At 41.6% G+C, this 16833-nt stretch overlaps 1 protein-coding gene across 17 annotated transcripts in view; it reads right to left on the bottom strand.

Annotated features, from left to right (window-relative positions):
* mef2d (myocyte enhancer factor 2d) overlaps nucleotides 1-16833 on the bottom strand; it is a 102012-nt gene that overhangs the window by 74230 nt on the left and 10949 nt on the right. Inside the window, exon 1 of one of the 17 annotated variants that reach the window (XM_044208491.1) lies at nucleotides 1670-1690. The exons of the other annotated variants lie outside the window; for them this stretch is intronic. The gene's annotated coding sequence lies outside the window, so the exon portion shown is untranslated. Of the gene's footprint in view, nucleotides 1-1669; nucleotides 1691-16833 lie in introns of those variants that run through there. 17 annotated transcript variants of the gene reach the window in all.

The raw sequence follows: 16833 nt of genomic DNA, 5'->3' as shown, positions 1-16833 counted from the left end.
GTGGGTTTACCGGTTGATGATAATAATAAATCATCATCAATTACAGGGAACAAGTCTGTATTAGTTTTTGTCAAAGTGAAATTGTTATGAGGCAATTAAATGCAGACCTTTCTCATCAATCTGCACTTCTGCACTGAATTACCACAAAACAATAGTGTAACATTACAAATTTGATACAAAATTAATATAAGCTTGATGTTCACCCTGTTTTAGAGATGAAATGATCAGTTGATTAATCAATGAGAAAATTAATTGGCAACAATTTTGATTATATATTACTCGTTTTAAGTCATTTATCGAGCAAAAATAAAAAACATTTTCTGGTTCCAGCTTCTGAAATGTGAGGATTTGCCGCTTTTCTTTGTTTTATAGTGAACTGAATATCCTTGGGCTTTGGACTGTTGATTGGACAAAGCAGGACATCTAAAAAAAGGTGCCACCTTGGGCTCTGACACATTGTGATGGGCATTTTTCAAAATCTTTTTTGAAAATTTTATAAATAAAACGACTGATTATTCAAAAAAACATTATCGACAGAACAATCTATAATGACAATAATCATTAGTTGCAGCCCTACTCTTGGGGATTACACAATTTAAAGGGACAGTGCACCCTAAAATCAAAGATACATATTTTTCCTCTCACCTGTAGTGCTATTCATCCATCTAGATTGTTTTGGTGTGAGTTGCCGAGTTTTGGAGATATCGGCCGTAGAGACGTCATTTTTTTAATATAATGGGTCTACATGGCACTCGGCTTGTGGTGCTCAAAGTGCTAAAAAAAATAATAAAAAAATACATTTGAAAAACTAAACAGCAACGTCTCTTTCCAGAAATCACGACCCGGTTACTCAAGATAATCCACAGACCTTGTTGTGAGAAGTTTCATGTAGGAACTACTGGTAGAAAGAAAATAGTTCCTACATGAAACTGCTCACAACGAATCTGTGGATTATCTTGAGTAACCGGGTCGTGATTTCTGGAAAGAGACGTTGCTGTTTAGTTTTTTAAAAGTATTTTTTGGCGCTTTGAGCTCCACAAGTCAAGTGCCATGTAGTCCCATTATATTCAAAATCTAGACATCTCTACGGCCGATATCTCCAAAACTCTGCAACTCACACCAAAACAATCTAGGTTGGATAAACAGCGCTACAGGTAAGAGGAAAAATATGTATTTTTGATTTTGGGGTGAACTGTGCCTTTAAGCGGGTTTCAAGTGTGTACTGACTACTGTATACTATACAGTAAGTAGATGAATGGAAACTAACGGCTGCCTGATCAGACAAACTGTACAAATACATACAAACTGTACGGCATTCCTTTGAAAATGGTCAACAAAAATGTAGTGAGTACACGATGAGGAGCCAAAGCTTGCAAACACTAGTCTGTGTGTGTGTGTGTGTGTGTGTGTGTGTCACTAGCTGTCTAGCTAAGTGTGTCAGATCCTTGTTGCACACCAATCTGTCCCTCGTGCACATGTGTGTGTACATCCTCCATTTGGATCATGAGCTGCTGGCAGTGGGACGGCAGCTGCCTACATACCTTTTGCTGCACTGGACCCTTCAAGGCCCCCCCACCCCCGAAATCTATACACACACACACACACACACGCACAGCACCACCACACACATATACACTTGCATGCTCAGCTGTCGGAGAGTTCAACACACCGATAATGTCTCGTGCCACTCAGCCCAAACTCTCTACACTCGATTCTAAAATGACTCCTCTGCTGTCAAACTTCTCCGCTTGCACCGCCACATCTCCCCTCCTTGTTAGCTCTGATGAAGCCCGCCGCTGACGGCCATGATCTGACGCTTTGTCCAAAGCTGTGGAAATCAAATCCTCACAGAACTGAACTTGGTGAGATACAGTTAGATGACCGCAGAGAGGACTGTAAAAGGAGAGATTTGCCGTCTGTGACCATTTGCGACAGTGGCTCCGCTTCCCAAGGAATGAATCTCAGCCTCTGCCCTTTCCTGACCTTGAAATCTCAGAGGGGGCCTGGAGGGTGTGGGAAATGGGAGACCAGGAGTCTGCTAAACAGTTGTGTCATTGAGTTTCCCCACAATACAGCAAATGTATGGATGCAGGCACGCCTTTGCCCAGAGCCCAACGGGTTAAACAAGGGGCAAAAATTCCAAGGACCAACTCCGTCCTGAAGCAGTAGCTTATATGGATAAATCTGAGAGGAGAGGCCAGAAAAAATGAACTCCCTTTGTCTATCAGGAGCAGGAAATCTGCCCATGGATGGGAAAAATATACACCACCACTAAACACAACAATCCTAATGTCACAGCACTGAGGACACAATTACTTCCACAACAAACACAAGTGCTCAGTAATGGCCTTATCTCGCTACCCCTTTTCCAGGTTTTTCCCCCGCTTGCCATCCACATTTGTCGTCCATGTGCACGGCTGCCTGGGGGCCCTCCATGTTAAACACAGGGTGTTGGCCCGAAGCCTAAAATGGGGATCTATGAGCCTACCTCCGCTCTTCCTGAGACAAACGCGAGCGTTGGCCAAGACTGTGTGGTGCTGGTTACATGTGGTGGGGATCCGGCACTGAGGAGAGGTGGGGGAGGCACAAACACTGAGAGAAAGGATATCTATTCTCTCTCCTGTAACAGAGCTGTGAGAGGAAGCAGCTTTTTTGCCCTGAGGCAAGTGTATTTATGTTGAAAGGAAACACAAAAGCGTATAAGCTACAGCTCTCGCAATGATAAACATCCATCCATGTAGCTGCAAATACTTGGGAACAGTGGTAGAAAAGGCAAAAAGATTTGTTTTTGGGTTTTTGTTCCATGTGAAAGGTGTGCCACCTGAGTGATGTGCCATCACAAAGAAAAACTCAAGAGGTTTTGTTGAAGACAAGCTTATTTGGTACTTTGTCTTTGTACCAAATGACTAATAGGTTTGTGAATAAACATGATATGCTTTCAAGGGTTTGACAGTGAATACCCTGATTATGCAAATCTGCTTCCCTCCCGAGGACGGGGTAAAGTAAAAAAATGACAAAGCTTTTCTCTGGTGTGGCTCTACTGTGAGCTCTTCTCTTCAGCGACCTACATTATTGAGGAATACTCCACAGTTTTGTCACACAGTTGACAAATCTCGCAGCATAATACAGCTCACAAGATGAACATTTTCAAGAGAAAATACACATCCACACATCTATCTACACTCCACATTATCTGTGCCAGCATCCAGATCAAACCTGAGCCCTGAAACAAGCGCTTAAACCTGCCCAGGCATCTCGTTAGTCAACACTTTCACGCATACATGAACAGTGATACAATGAATGTTTTACTTGCACTTCATGTTGTCTAGTGATTTTAAACCATGCAGAAGGTTTTCAGTCCTCTGTGACAACAGCTGTCCCAAAGCCTCTTAAGTGGATCAAACCAATTCACTGTCCATTTCACCCATTGACTTCCATGTAAGTCTGCACCATCAAAAACGACATTGTGATCTTTTTATCAACAAAGGGATTACTGCAGTGTCTTAAAGCATGGTGGGCCAACTCCGCAGAAATAAAGACCACCTACTATGACAATATCATAAAGAATTATTACACCTTAATGAAATAAAACAGGTCAGAGAAAACGAGCAGAGGTGCAATTTGACACAGCAAATACCATATACTTAAGGAGTGTGGCTGAAGTTTAGGCCATCGTCTACAAACTAAACTGATCATGAGACGAAACGGTGTGTCGTGTCATGATGCAGGTATCTTACCTTCTCGGCTAAATTGGAAAAAGAATCAAAGCATAGATTGTGTCATATTCTGCACAGCCCTTTGGGTCAAACTTGTGATTTTGGGTATAAAAATGTTTAAATAGTAAGATCCTTAACTTCCCTGAAATCCTGTAAGGTGATATCAGTAAACTGCATTCAGTCCCGGCTGGCTTTTCTACCAAAAAGGGTCAGGCAGCAAATAGATCTAATGCTCGCAAGGAGCGAGCAGGACAAGGCTGCTGTTGTTTTTAGGACACAGTTTGCATGTCATGCTTTTAGTTTCTATTCATCATCACCACCAATCGGAAGGTCAGCGGTTCGATCCCAGCTTCCACCAGCCCACGTGTCGAAGTGTCCTTGGGCAAGACGTTGAACCCAAAATTGCTCCCGAGGGCTGTACCCTCGGTGTGTGAATGAGTTAGTTCCTTTGAACTGATGAGCAGTTGGCACCTGCCATCAGTATATGTAATGTGACAGCGCTTTGAGGCTCTATACAAGTACAGTCCTTTTTTTATTTTTATTATAGAAAAGTGTCCATATCTGACATTAACATCTAATTTGGGCAAATAAAGCAAATCCACAGCCTCTCATTAGTGAAGATGGGATGCTCTTGTTTGTTGTAGCCACATTTGATGATTTAGGCTGATAAGACAAATTTGTTTTTCCACAAAAGCCATTAAATGTTCTAATGTTCACAGAATAGACCCGTAGCTGTAACACAATACTGTAAATGACTAAATTCACAGTTCCCTGTGTATGGTTTTTGTACCAATTAACAGTCATAAAATCCATGGAAATATGCTTTGTTAAATAAGCTTATAACACTTGTTTAAACTAATGAGGAAGATCTGATGTAACATGACCTGCTTAAGAAGACTGAGATTGCACCAGAATGCCTTTATGTTTTATACAACAGTACTGGCCAGTATCCGGCCTGGCTCTCTCAATCCGGGGAAATTTGGTATCTCCCAGCCCCAGGAGCTGTCACAGCTAAAGGTTAAAAAGGTCAAGAGCAGCAAGACGAGCCCTAACAGACGCAGCAACCTGTTCCCTTCAACTTCACTCAGCTGCCACCACAAAGGCTCCAACCCCCCCTAAAGCCTGCCTCTGCAGCTCCAAGCCACACAGGAACAGTTTCAGGGACAAATTATTCACTTTGAGGTGCACTTTAACAGCTTTTTGGGCTAAATCCTTGTCTCACATGTGCCCACATACTCATTTAAGCTGTTCTACTATTCCTTTACTTTAAGATTAAAAGGTTGTTTCAAGGTGAAATCGATAAATTCTCATTGATTTCTCTATTTCATACTAAGAAAAACAAATCTCTTTATCTCTTCTAAACTTTATACATGTCTCCCTGTGTACAGTACACTATTTAAATGTGTTAAGTGTAGTAGTAAGCTTTTTCTGTCTCCCTGCCAAGCGACTTAAGGGAAACAGGACCTGCCTAATTAATGTTCTATGCTTGTTGCTATATTATATTTTAATCTACCAAGTAAATTAAAGCCATAAATCACTCAACACCTGTGACTCCCACGCCAACATGACCGACTGGAGAGTGGAGAGACGGCAGACGTTTAGCTTACGCCCAGAAAAATAAAAGCAGACGTCTGGAATTAAAGATTCATCGATGTTAATGTCAAAGAGCTGTTTGGATTGAGAGGTTTTGTGGAGGAAAAATTCTCTTTTAAATTGTCATTCTTGTTTGGAATGCTATTGGAAAAATCATTCCATGGCCAAAGCCAATTCTTATTCCTCTGAATATAAACAGCCTCTGCAAGTTTGTTGGAGCTAAATACTACAAGCCGAGAAAGGTAGTGTGCTTACTGAAAGACTTGCATTGGACTGGTGAAGTGTTTGTAGTGTTACAATCCTATTTGCCAAACGCAGAGAGGATTATTTCATGACCCTGTGTTACAGGGACTGGGTATCGAACCTCAGACTGGAATGTGCTCAAATCAAGTACCTGAAGCTGGCATCGAAAGTCTGGTTAGATTTCTAGAATTAATTACTTATTCTTTGATCAGATAGTTCCTGATTTAACATCTCATATTTTTTCTGCGATACAAACAAGTCTGGTGTTGTGCTCACTGACGGCTGTTTTCCGCCGAAGCGAAAGAGTCAGAGCAGGCGGGGTTAAGAGTGGGTACATCATCTTCCCACATAGGTAGCTAGCTACATTGAAAATATACTAGAAAAATGATGACAAGTGTGGATGAGGTCAATGCAGCTGTACAAGTTGTTGTAGGTCAAATTACAGAAATAACAATTCTCAAATTGATGTATTTCTACAAAGTTAATTGCTCCTAGCAACCACTGCCACAGTTTCGTCTGCAGTGGCAAGATGGATATGTCACTTGCAAATGATTGGTTAGGGCAATAATAAACCTCCCTCCCAACAACAAATCGGCTTACATGAAGACAATGTCAGGATGAATGAATGATGTGAAATGTCTGATTATCAGGTGATCAAAAGTTAAGACTTTTATTTTATTTAGGCAAAGTTCTTGCACGGCTGCTTGTGACAACCTTTTACATTTGAGAACTTTGGCTTACAAAAGTCCCTTAGGATTGCGTTTCCATTATAAAGGAGTCGTGCGGGTATTATACTTGTGCAGGATAATTAATTAGGCCTATCCTTCAGGACTTTTGCTCAATGAAATCAACATGCCGATATTCCTGAAAGTATAGTTTGGTACCATATCGGCTACATATCACAGGCAAAAAGAGGAGCTGTTTTCAAAATGTCATTCATTTTAAAGTTTGTTTGTCTTCAGTTTAACCCTCTGTTAGGTTCATTTTACAAGTGAAAGTCAACTGACAAAGCAGATGCTCTGTTGCTACGGTTACCCGCAGTTTTATATACTGTGAGCTCTGATTTAGAACAGTGCTTAATCTGTTGACTGGAACTATGTTTGAGGTGTCCTGTTACATCAGGAACCCCCGTGGAGTCCCTCGATATATCTGAGGGGTCACAAGATGATTTAAGGGATAAGACAGGTAAAAATATACTTCTGTTGCACAAAATGACGCTTTTTTCTTTCTGACTTTTACCTCCTCAACTTTCTAAAACATCTTCAAATGAAACAAAGTAAAAATAACTCTTTGGTTGCTCATAACTCATGTTTTGAGTGGGCCATAACCATGAAGGGTCACGAATAGACATTGCTTCATTTTAAGGGCTCACCAGCCAAACAGGTTGGACACCTGACAGTCAATCAGAAATTAGTATATTTTCCATGACCATGATATAAAATGAAACACTTGGTCATTTCATTAATAATTAATAAAGAAGTAGTCGACTGACAGAAAGTTTATCAGCAACTATATTTATAATCCATTAATCTTTTTAGTCATTTTTCAAGCAAAAATGATAGTAAATTGAGTATCTTTGGGTTTTGGACTGTTGGTCAGATAAAAAAATCTGAATCCTTAGGATCTGGGAAATTATAATGAGCATTTCCCACATATATTTTGACAAAGCGATTATCGAGAAAATAATCGGCAGGTTAATTGATAATGAAAATAATCATTAGTTGCAGCCCTAGTGTAAAATAATATAAAGAAGAGGAAGAATGACTGGAAATTAGCTGATAATAGTCTGGCTCATTACAGCAGACTACAAAAGGTCAGAACCAAACAGCTGAAAACACGAAAGCCACATCAAAGAGTCCACCAAGTTTCCAACTGAATCACAGTCTGTTTAACTTGTTGACAAAGGTGGTGCAACGATCCAAATGTGGAACTATTTTCCTCGCCAAATTTGCAAAAGTTGCTGCCAAGATGTCCAGCTGTTTTTTCTTGTTTCCAGATCTAGGCTTTTTAACCAACCAAAAAGTATTGAAAGCTGGCCCTAAATACTTTTGTTTTCTTATGCTTTGATTAGATATTTCCTGATTTAAATCATGACTTTGCTCATTTTTGACTGCATTTAATTTCGGCAATTCTTTTGTACAGCTGCTTTGTGTTACAACAACATTAAACACAGATGCATTTTCGGGTTTCGTAGATTAACTCAAAAGGTACAGAGACTCAGATTTCGTATTGCCAATGGCATTGCGAAATTTCAAAAAAGGACAACCTGTCCTCATCATACTCTGAAGATATTATATATTTTTTTTTAAGTCTGGAGCGTGAGTTTTCAAAACTTAGCAGTGTGGCACAGGCTATACTGTATGAGCAGGAAAGAGGCAAGGCAAGCCCAGACCGCCATGGTGCTCAACGCACGCACGAGGCGCTGTGTTTTGCACAAACAATTCCCCAAAGTCGTTTGATGTGCAATGGGGCGTTGAGGGCCACACAGAGCCAGCCCTCCTCCCCTAACCTCCACGAGCTCCCTGACATTGACTAACACACACCCTCACACACACACACACACACACACACACACACACTTCTCCTCAGAAACAGCTGACGTTTTAACAGGCTTACAACAGCTGACAGGCTACAGGTGGGCAGAGTGGACCCTTCATAAGTCCTCCACCCCCCTTCCTCCTTTTAGTGCCTGGCTCATAATTCCCCTCAGCAATCCACACACACACACACACACACACACACACACACACACACCTGTTGTGACTCCAGAGGAATTGTCCCCTGTGAAAAGCCTTCCTTCATACAGTATCACCCACCTACTCACACACACACTCTCTCTCCCCATCAGTGCATTAAAACAGGGCTTTATGACCCTCCAGCAAGTGTTGGAGTGGCTTGGGAGTGCGTATGCTGTGTCCGACTGTAACAACAGCTGCTACCATAGACCAGAACTACGGGCTAAAAGCACTAAGCTCCTTTGCTTTGCTTCACTGAAGCCGGTGCCGGCATTACGGTGAGGAGAAAAACCACGCTGTCATGTTAATCCATAATCATTTTAACCCACAATACCCAGGTTTTCACTTCAATCACCACTGCGTACAATCACAATGACAGTTTGACCATATGATGTGGATCTTATAATCCCGAGGTCACACTTGAGTCAGGAAATAATCTACTTCAAAGTCGACTCAATTTATTATCACAGGGTATTAATGTTTCCTCGATTGTTGAGAATGAAACTTTTTGGCGTTCAGATTCTGCAGCAACACGGCGAGATGCTTCCTTTGATGGAGACTGAAAGGCTCCTCCTCAGGAACATTCTCCGAACGCTTTTGTCAGTCAAAGCGAAGTGAATTGTGGTGGAGCGCAGACGGGATATTTAGGACAACGAGCATCGGTTTGTAAAAAGGAGCAAAGCTGCAAAGAAGAGAGGGGATTTGAAAGCACAGCATTTCTTTGGATTGGATGAGAAAACCATGGGGTGAGAGGAGAAAAAAACACATCTTTGGATTATGTATTCTTGCTGGGTGTGCAAAACAGAGCAAGAAAGAAGTTTCAATAACTTCTAGTGCAGACTTTTTAACCACCAAATCTGTTTCTTCTCTCCTCTCATCATTCACAGGGTACCACTAACGTACTGCCTACTGTGACAAAGAAAATTATTCATTTACATTTTGTAGTGTAAATCAATAGGCAGAACACGCAGGGCAAGTTTTTTTCAGAAGTATAGCTAAAAGCGTAGAGCTCAGGTACAACACTGCTCGAGTTAGTGTAACTCTTCCTAAAGCAAGGCATTAAATGGTACAAACATTACGAGGTCACTAAAGCTATTGATGCTTGTTTCCCTGGTGCTGTAGACATGGACATATCATCTATCAAGATCAAGATATATGTCACACAGGAGGTGGAGAGTAACAATAACATGAACACCAGTACAAAACAATACAACCAAACGGCTTTACAATGAATACAACCTTAGTAAACCTGAGGATTAATACTGTGTAGGCGGGGTTTTGATTCATCACTAAGGGGAATGTTTGAGGCTGTATTTTGCAAGAAGTCCTCCAAATTAAACAACAATATACAATGTTTATAAGTGCCCTCCACAAAGCCACAAATAACTTTCTGGAAAGCAGTTACAAGTGTTTTCTGATCTGACGCCCCTATTGGCAGGATGCCATTTTTCTGTGCCAAAACAGCTAACTAACGAACCCGGGTTTGTTACTTGCTAGGAGCATTTTGAGCCAGCATGATACTCTTCTAACACACAATTTGAACCATTCATGAGTTAAAGTGGAGCCTATTTATTTTGCGATAAAAACTTTGTGCAACGCAAAGTGCAATGTCTGCTGTAACTGTAGGTCAAGAAAACAATAATTCATTTTAAAAGTTAGACAGACCTGCCTTCCAACCAGAGACTGTCCACACAAGAAGAAAAAAACAGCATTGGGTTGTTCAAACACTTAAAACAACATGTGTTTCCATTTTTCTGACACTGTTTTAGCGCTGCAACCAAGCCTGTGACTAGGGATGCCTCGAGCTCTTTGAGCCACCAATACCAGTCATTATAATTAAATTGATCAGAATCAGAAATTGCTAATTTTTTTAAATTCTGACGCGTCACCATCTCTCCTTTCTTCCTCGCCGTGATGAGCCCGTTACAGAACATTAAATATGCCAGGGAAGTGTAGATTTAATCCAGCATGGCTGGAAATGGATCTTTATAGCGCTTGGCTTTTGACTCCTCTGTTTTACACCAACTGCTGACTCCTCTCTCCTCCTAACCGGCCGCAAGCGATGAACAACTGCTAGGCAAAAAACAAGGCTTACGTAGTCTGGTGCTGGCCATATTTGGCTCAGAAACTGACATCCATAGAAACGTTTGGTCTCAACTTGAACCGGAGTATCTGCAGATCAATTCCACACCCGATACGTTATGATCCACTATAGCTAGACACGATACGAGATGACAAAATAAAATAAAATAATCGCCATTATCGTTAGCTTCACCACCATCTTGACTAGAAGGGAGGCTCCCTTCTAGTCAAGATGGTGGTGAAGCTAACGATAATGGCTGTGTGTCGCTGCTCTGCGTCTGTGCGGTCACCATATTGGAGAGGTCAAGATCTCGATCAGTTTTCGCGATGGGTGACTTGAAAGCATCAATCCTGATCTCCCCGATCGCATATTTTTACTGAATATCGGCTGATAACGAACAGCGTCCGATCAATCTGGGCATCCCTACCTGTGACCTTGACACCAGACACTGCTGTTCAGATCCTTTCCTACCACCAGCCAATGTTGGTTTCTTTTAACCATACCTAACCATAACAAAGCAGATTTGGTTGCCTAAACCAAACCTTAACCATAGCAGTGGCAGATCAGAAAACTGTCATATGAAACAACGGTTGAGTTTGTTTTGGAAGGGACTGATAAACAATGTCCTCCTGCTGATAGGGCCGCCAGATCAGAAAACGCTCACGTTTTTGGAAATTCAATGATAAACAACCTATTTTGTTATTTAGTGCGGCGGACATGTTGTCAAATCACCAATAAATGCAGTTAAAACACTCTGTAAAGATCAGATGCTGTGTGGTTTTCTAATGTTCATACAAAATAAGTAAAGAACCCTGATGATGCTGATGAGTGCAGTGCAAAAACATTTTAACATATTCTTATCTAGTTTTCCCTCTGCTCTCGTTTTTCCCTCACACTCCTCTTTGCCTTTCTTGAGAAAGCGGGAGGACTCTTTCTCTCTGAGCCTGGTGGTGTTCCAGCTGTAATGTGATAACCAGTTCAATAACATAAACAACTGCCAGAATCCTCCAGAGGAAGGATGCAGAGAGAGAAAGAGCGAGCGTGTGTGTGTGTGTGTGTGTGTGTGTGTGTGTGTGTGTGTGTGCATCAGTGGGTGGATGTCTGTGTGCGTTTGGTTTTACATGGGAGCGTGTGTGGGCTGGAGAGCAGGAGAGGCCTGGGCGAGAGGTGAGGACGAGTCAGCCATTGAACACCATCAAATAAAACGTTATCTAATGCCTGCACTGACACGGCCTGCCACAAAACAAGTACACTCTCTATCGACTGAAAGCTCGGCTGTGCTTTTGCCCGCGAAAACACTGGATTTGTACATCAGAGCAGAGAAATGGATTTCAGCAGTGCTTTAAAGAGCCATCAGGGTATCTGCACACTTTCTGAGCACAAATTACACAACGTCTAAGACCTTTTTAATAGCTCCAAAAGAAAGAAAAATACTATTTCCGTGGCAAAAAGGGCTGAAGCAAAGATACTTCAGACTCAAATAAGAAAAAAAAATAAATAAAAATTTTGAGTTATAAAATAAAAAGACAGAACAGAAAAAGGAAGACATACAATATACAATCAGTCCATGTACCCCACGAGACAAAACTCCACTGGACATTTATGTAATTTGGTATTTGGGTATCAAATCTCAACACGTATTAAACAAACGAAATATACCATGTTAATTAGTGAGCTTTAGAGGTCCTGGTGGGTGCTGATTTTTTACTTTTGGACAGAGCCACGCTAGCCATTTCCCCTGATTCCAATCTTTGTGCTATGCTAAGCTAAGCTAACTGGCTGCTGGCCCCAGCTTCATGTTTACAGTACAGTACAGTACAGAGAGGGTATCGATCCCCTCATCTAACTTTCGGCAAGAAAGAGCAACTTCAATTAATAGTCCAGGCTTTTATTTGCTTCAATCACTGAACTCAACCTGCCTATATCTGGGACAGGCCTTGAATTCCGTTAGCATAAAACTCTTGCTCAGCAAAGATGGCAAATACTATCAAATTGTTTATTTAAACTAGTGTGAATATTTAATTTTAATTATCAATTACGAACGATTCATTCAGATCTAGCTCCGATGCACAGAGAGAGAGAGATAATCAAGGAACGGACACATATTCGGACTTTATGACCGCTTCAAAAAGGTAATATTAGGGGAGTCACCACTTTTTTTCGTCACTCGTCTAACCTTTAACTTGCCACACCCAGCCAGTAAAATTATGATTTCCTTTAAATCATAATTTTGCTAATTCTAGTTTATATAGGCAAAGTTCTCGTAAGGCTGCTTTGTGTTAAGACAAAATTTAAGAGAGAAGAGAATTTGAGAAGTTTGGCTTGTTGAACATAAAAAAAGTAATGTATGCCAAATGAATCAGATTGGTTTTGGTACTGAAACTCAGGTATCAGTCGCAATATGGCCATTTCTATTCTATTTCTATATTTCTGATTTCTGATACCCAAGTTTCAAATGATACCCAGCCCTAGAATTTGGACTTTACAATGGCCTTATTCTACTGTATTATGCATTTGCATAGTAAAGCTTTGTAAAATTTTAATGAAATTCATGCTCAATAATACTCACACATGAACAGATATAGTGTGTGTGTTCATGCATGAACACACATTCACATGCCTGGAGTCATAGCAACATCACACAGACATACACAAACATAAGGAAGTGTGTGACTTTGGAAGCGTGGAAAGGGGATTTTTCTAGCTCCTCCTCCCTCTACTTCTTCTTTCCATGGAACCATTCCTAACTCTGGGTAATGACTATTCTACAACAGAGGAAGAACAAAAGCTGCTTCCCTCCTGTACCCCCCTCCCTCTACCTCTATACACTCTTTCTCCACGTTAGCTCGAGGCTAACTCAACGAGCCCTGCGCAGATGGTCCCATAACACCACCACAGCTGTGTGACCGTAAAGTGACGCCACGCTCCAGCGAGGAAGAGGTTGATATACATTCAGATATTCAAATGAGGCCGTAACCTCTCTGCTGCGCTCTGCTAGAAGTGGAAGAGAGGCGTGGGAGGAATTCGATGGGAGGCGGGACCAGAGAGAGAGAGAGAGAGTGTGTGTGTGTGTGTGTGTGTGGGGGGGGGGGCGACTAGATGACGATGAACAGCAAAAAAATGCCAGGACCTCAGATAAAAGAGAGGCAGGGTGAGGAAGTGAGGTGAGAAAGCAAGAGAGCGAGAGAGAGAGAGGGGGGGGAGAGAGAGGGGGAGTGCGAGAAGCCTGGGTGTAGTGTTTCAGCTCCTGGCTCTGCTGCTTGCTATTTCAGCTGTGCCTGAGCGCTGGCCAGCAGCCCCTGCTCTCACGCCATCGTAACCCCGTCAGTATGGTGGCACGGCACTTGGGCTGCGTTCACACTGAAAGTCTCCCAATTCTCATTTCCCCCTTCTCACACAGATCAGATTTTTCCTCCTCGGTGTGATTGGCAAAAAAAAAAAAAAAAAGCTGAGGTCACAGTTTTTTCCTCCAATTCCAATCTGGACCACATGGATCTGTAGCACCAGATCAGATCCTAATGAGACTTCTATCTGAATGCTCAAAAAGCACCGCGGTCACTAAGTTCATTTCACGTCATTCGTCTGAGATGATCGTCATAAGTTTGGCACCGGGGCAGCTTGACTGAGCCAACAAAGAGGAAACACGACAGGAAAGAAAGCCAAAAGGCGAGTTGGTTGGTATTTAGGCAGACGCCTCGACTTCGACAAAACCTGAAGGAATGTGGTGAAGCTAAAATCTAAATGTTTTGGAATTCAGGCAGAAAAATGCAAACAGTGAATCTTTGATTACTCATGTGTGTCTTTTTCAGCATCACTGGCAGTATTATGGGGTTACAACTCATAATAAATAAACTGTGATCTAAAACAAGTCCAATTTTAGCAGCAATTTAGAACCCATCATGAAGGCCAGCAGTGCGAGCATCCTTCACTTTCTGCATTTCTTCTGCCTCTGTCTGTGTAGCCAAAGGGTTGAAACTTTTGACACCCGCTGCATCAAAACGATACCTGGCCAAAGCAACTTACGGTATCAGTTACTATTCCAGTTTAGAGTCAGCAAAAGAGATTGTGAAACATTTCTGCCTCTGGAGGCAGAATGAGCTGTGTTTTCTGAATACTGAATGATGCATCAGAGGTAGAAACACTTTCCTAAAAACATATGTATGGCATTTCAGAGAAAACAAAACCTCTCCTCTATATTTCTTTTCTCTTGCAGCTTCCTCCGGTCTTGTAGGTGTGCAGTGCTCCTTGATCCTTGGCCCAACTTCTTGTTTATTTTGCTCACGTCTTCCTTTATAATCTTTTGCAACGCATTGTTCTCGGAGCTCCCTGGCAGCAATACCACATGGACCTCCAGTGAACCCTCAGTGTGCACAGTGGAGACTGCAGCTTCGGTGATTGGACAGAGAAGCTTTATTCCAAGCCGAATATAATGCAGTCGATTGCTGGCCGTTGTTGATTCTGATTCTCAATAATCCTCCTGGTTCGTACTGCTCTTACTGGAACTCTGGCAACGCCAGTAACCTTTGATTCCAGCTGTGTTATGAAATATTGAGTTTGGAGTTATGAAATGTTTCACACACGTGATGCAGCGATAACAAGGTCACTGCTATGACACTGATATCAAAACTAGAACAGGTTCTGTAGTTCTATCAAATATCAGTAGGACATTGTAGTAAGTATGAGAGCTTCAAGTCCTTTTGCTCAAGTCCCATGTTGGCAAGCATGTGCTCTGCTTCATTGCCCCTGAGCAAGACACTAAATCCCTCCGACCTCCAAGGTTATGTAAGGTTAGGTATGGATGAAGGTTTCCTTAGGCAAATCACTAAAGTCTCACACACTGTAAGTATTGTAGGTTGTGTATTTCGATCAGAAGAATATGAATATATATGATGGTTTAGGTATTGATATCAAATGTATGTATATGTGCGGTATATGTAGACATTAATAAACAGTATAAATACAACAAAAATTGTATTTATATTAGAGAAGTGGCTATTTCTGATTTCACTTTCAGTGCTGTTCATTTGGTTCATCACTTTTCTTCTTTTCACTCTCTTTTTAAAAGCTACAAGACTATTGAGAACGTAATGGAATTTTAAATAAAAGGCCGTATTGCTGAAGGTTGCCAGAAGCTGAACTAAATGGATTCAAATTGAATGTAAGTGGATTTTGACACCACGCCCCAGTCAAGGTCAAGCCAGGCCTGGTTTTTGAGCGGCACTGCAACCCTGACAGTGCTGTGACTCCCCGCTCAAGCTCCTGTTATTTAAGGTTAATCCTGCAAATTGTGTTGGGTTTAAGTTGCATTTAACCTACATAGATGCCGTAGGTTGTTACTTGATCCAGGACCACTGGTCTCTGATCCCACCACACACCCGATACAATGTCTATGTGGGCAGCTTTGCGTCAGATGACCTCTTTGGTTGATGGAGAGTATATTAAAAAAAGGGAAATACAACTTAATCTGGATAAAGTGCTTCAGCAAAACGGGTTGACGGCAAAAGGGACGAGAGTGAGATCACAGCACAGACACCCGGAGATGAAATGTAGTGAGAGGGCCAGAGTCCTACAGATTCCATAATCCCTGATCAAAATAAATGTTACGTGCATTCAATGTTTTCATTTGCTCATCTGTTTCTACCTCGTAGCCAAATTTTGGTCAGCACAGATTTCCATTTTGGAGCCAAAGCTGGTTAATTCCAGCAATTTCTTCCGAGGCGGACCGGATAAATTTAGTGCCCTGAACAGGATATTTTTAGCAAAAATCAACAACTGAGAAGGGATTTACCACACAGCATTTTTTTTTTTTATTTCCATTGAAATTGTATGTAACAGATCTTCATAGAATGATGCAGTGAACAGTGTGAACAGACCTGGTGAGCTGTGTGACTAATGTTGTTCAACAAACAAAATGGAAATTATTCCACAATTAAATCATCACTGAAATCAGAGTAGTATACTTTTTCAGTGCGGGTAGGAGTTTGGCATTTAGCTCAAGGACACGTAGCTTAGTTCGAACACTCAGATACAATCCTGTGACCTTTCAGAGTACAAGACTCTTTAAAGTCCAGGCCACCCTGCTGCCCTACTTCCCCAGGATCCATCATCTGAGGACAGAGCAGAGGAATTCTCTGCTGCTCTGTTTATCTGGGAGATGAATGGAAAGTCTGTGGTAAACCACAGAAGGTTGATTATAATTTAGGCCAGGGTGACAGACAGTCAGAGCAAACTCCAGCAAATGGGAATTTGGGATCCAACTTTCCTTTTAAGCTTGGAGGCTGTGTGGGGCACCCGCAGGCAAAAAGAAAGCCTAAAAACACCAGAAAGGCAAGATGCCGTGAGTTTTGGCTTTGGCACGCAGCCGCAACGAAATATTTAGCAAATTAAGTTACATATTTCTCTCTCGAGTTCTGTCTTGCTCTTTTTATACTAGTCAGGAACTTACAACATAACTTTATTTAGA

This window comes from Siniperca chuatsi, linkage group LG9 (assembly GCF_020085105.1).
Source record: "Siniperca chuatsi isolate FFG_IHB_CAS linkage group LG9, ASM2008510v1, whole genome shotgun sequence".
NCBI classification, from domain to species: Eukaryota; Metazoa; Chordata; class Actinopteri; order Centrarchiformes; family Sinipercidae; genus Siniperca; species Siniperca chuatsi.
The sequence above is the reverse complement of the archived record's forward strand: the minus strand, read 5'-3'. Positions and strand labels throughout refer to the sequence as shown.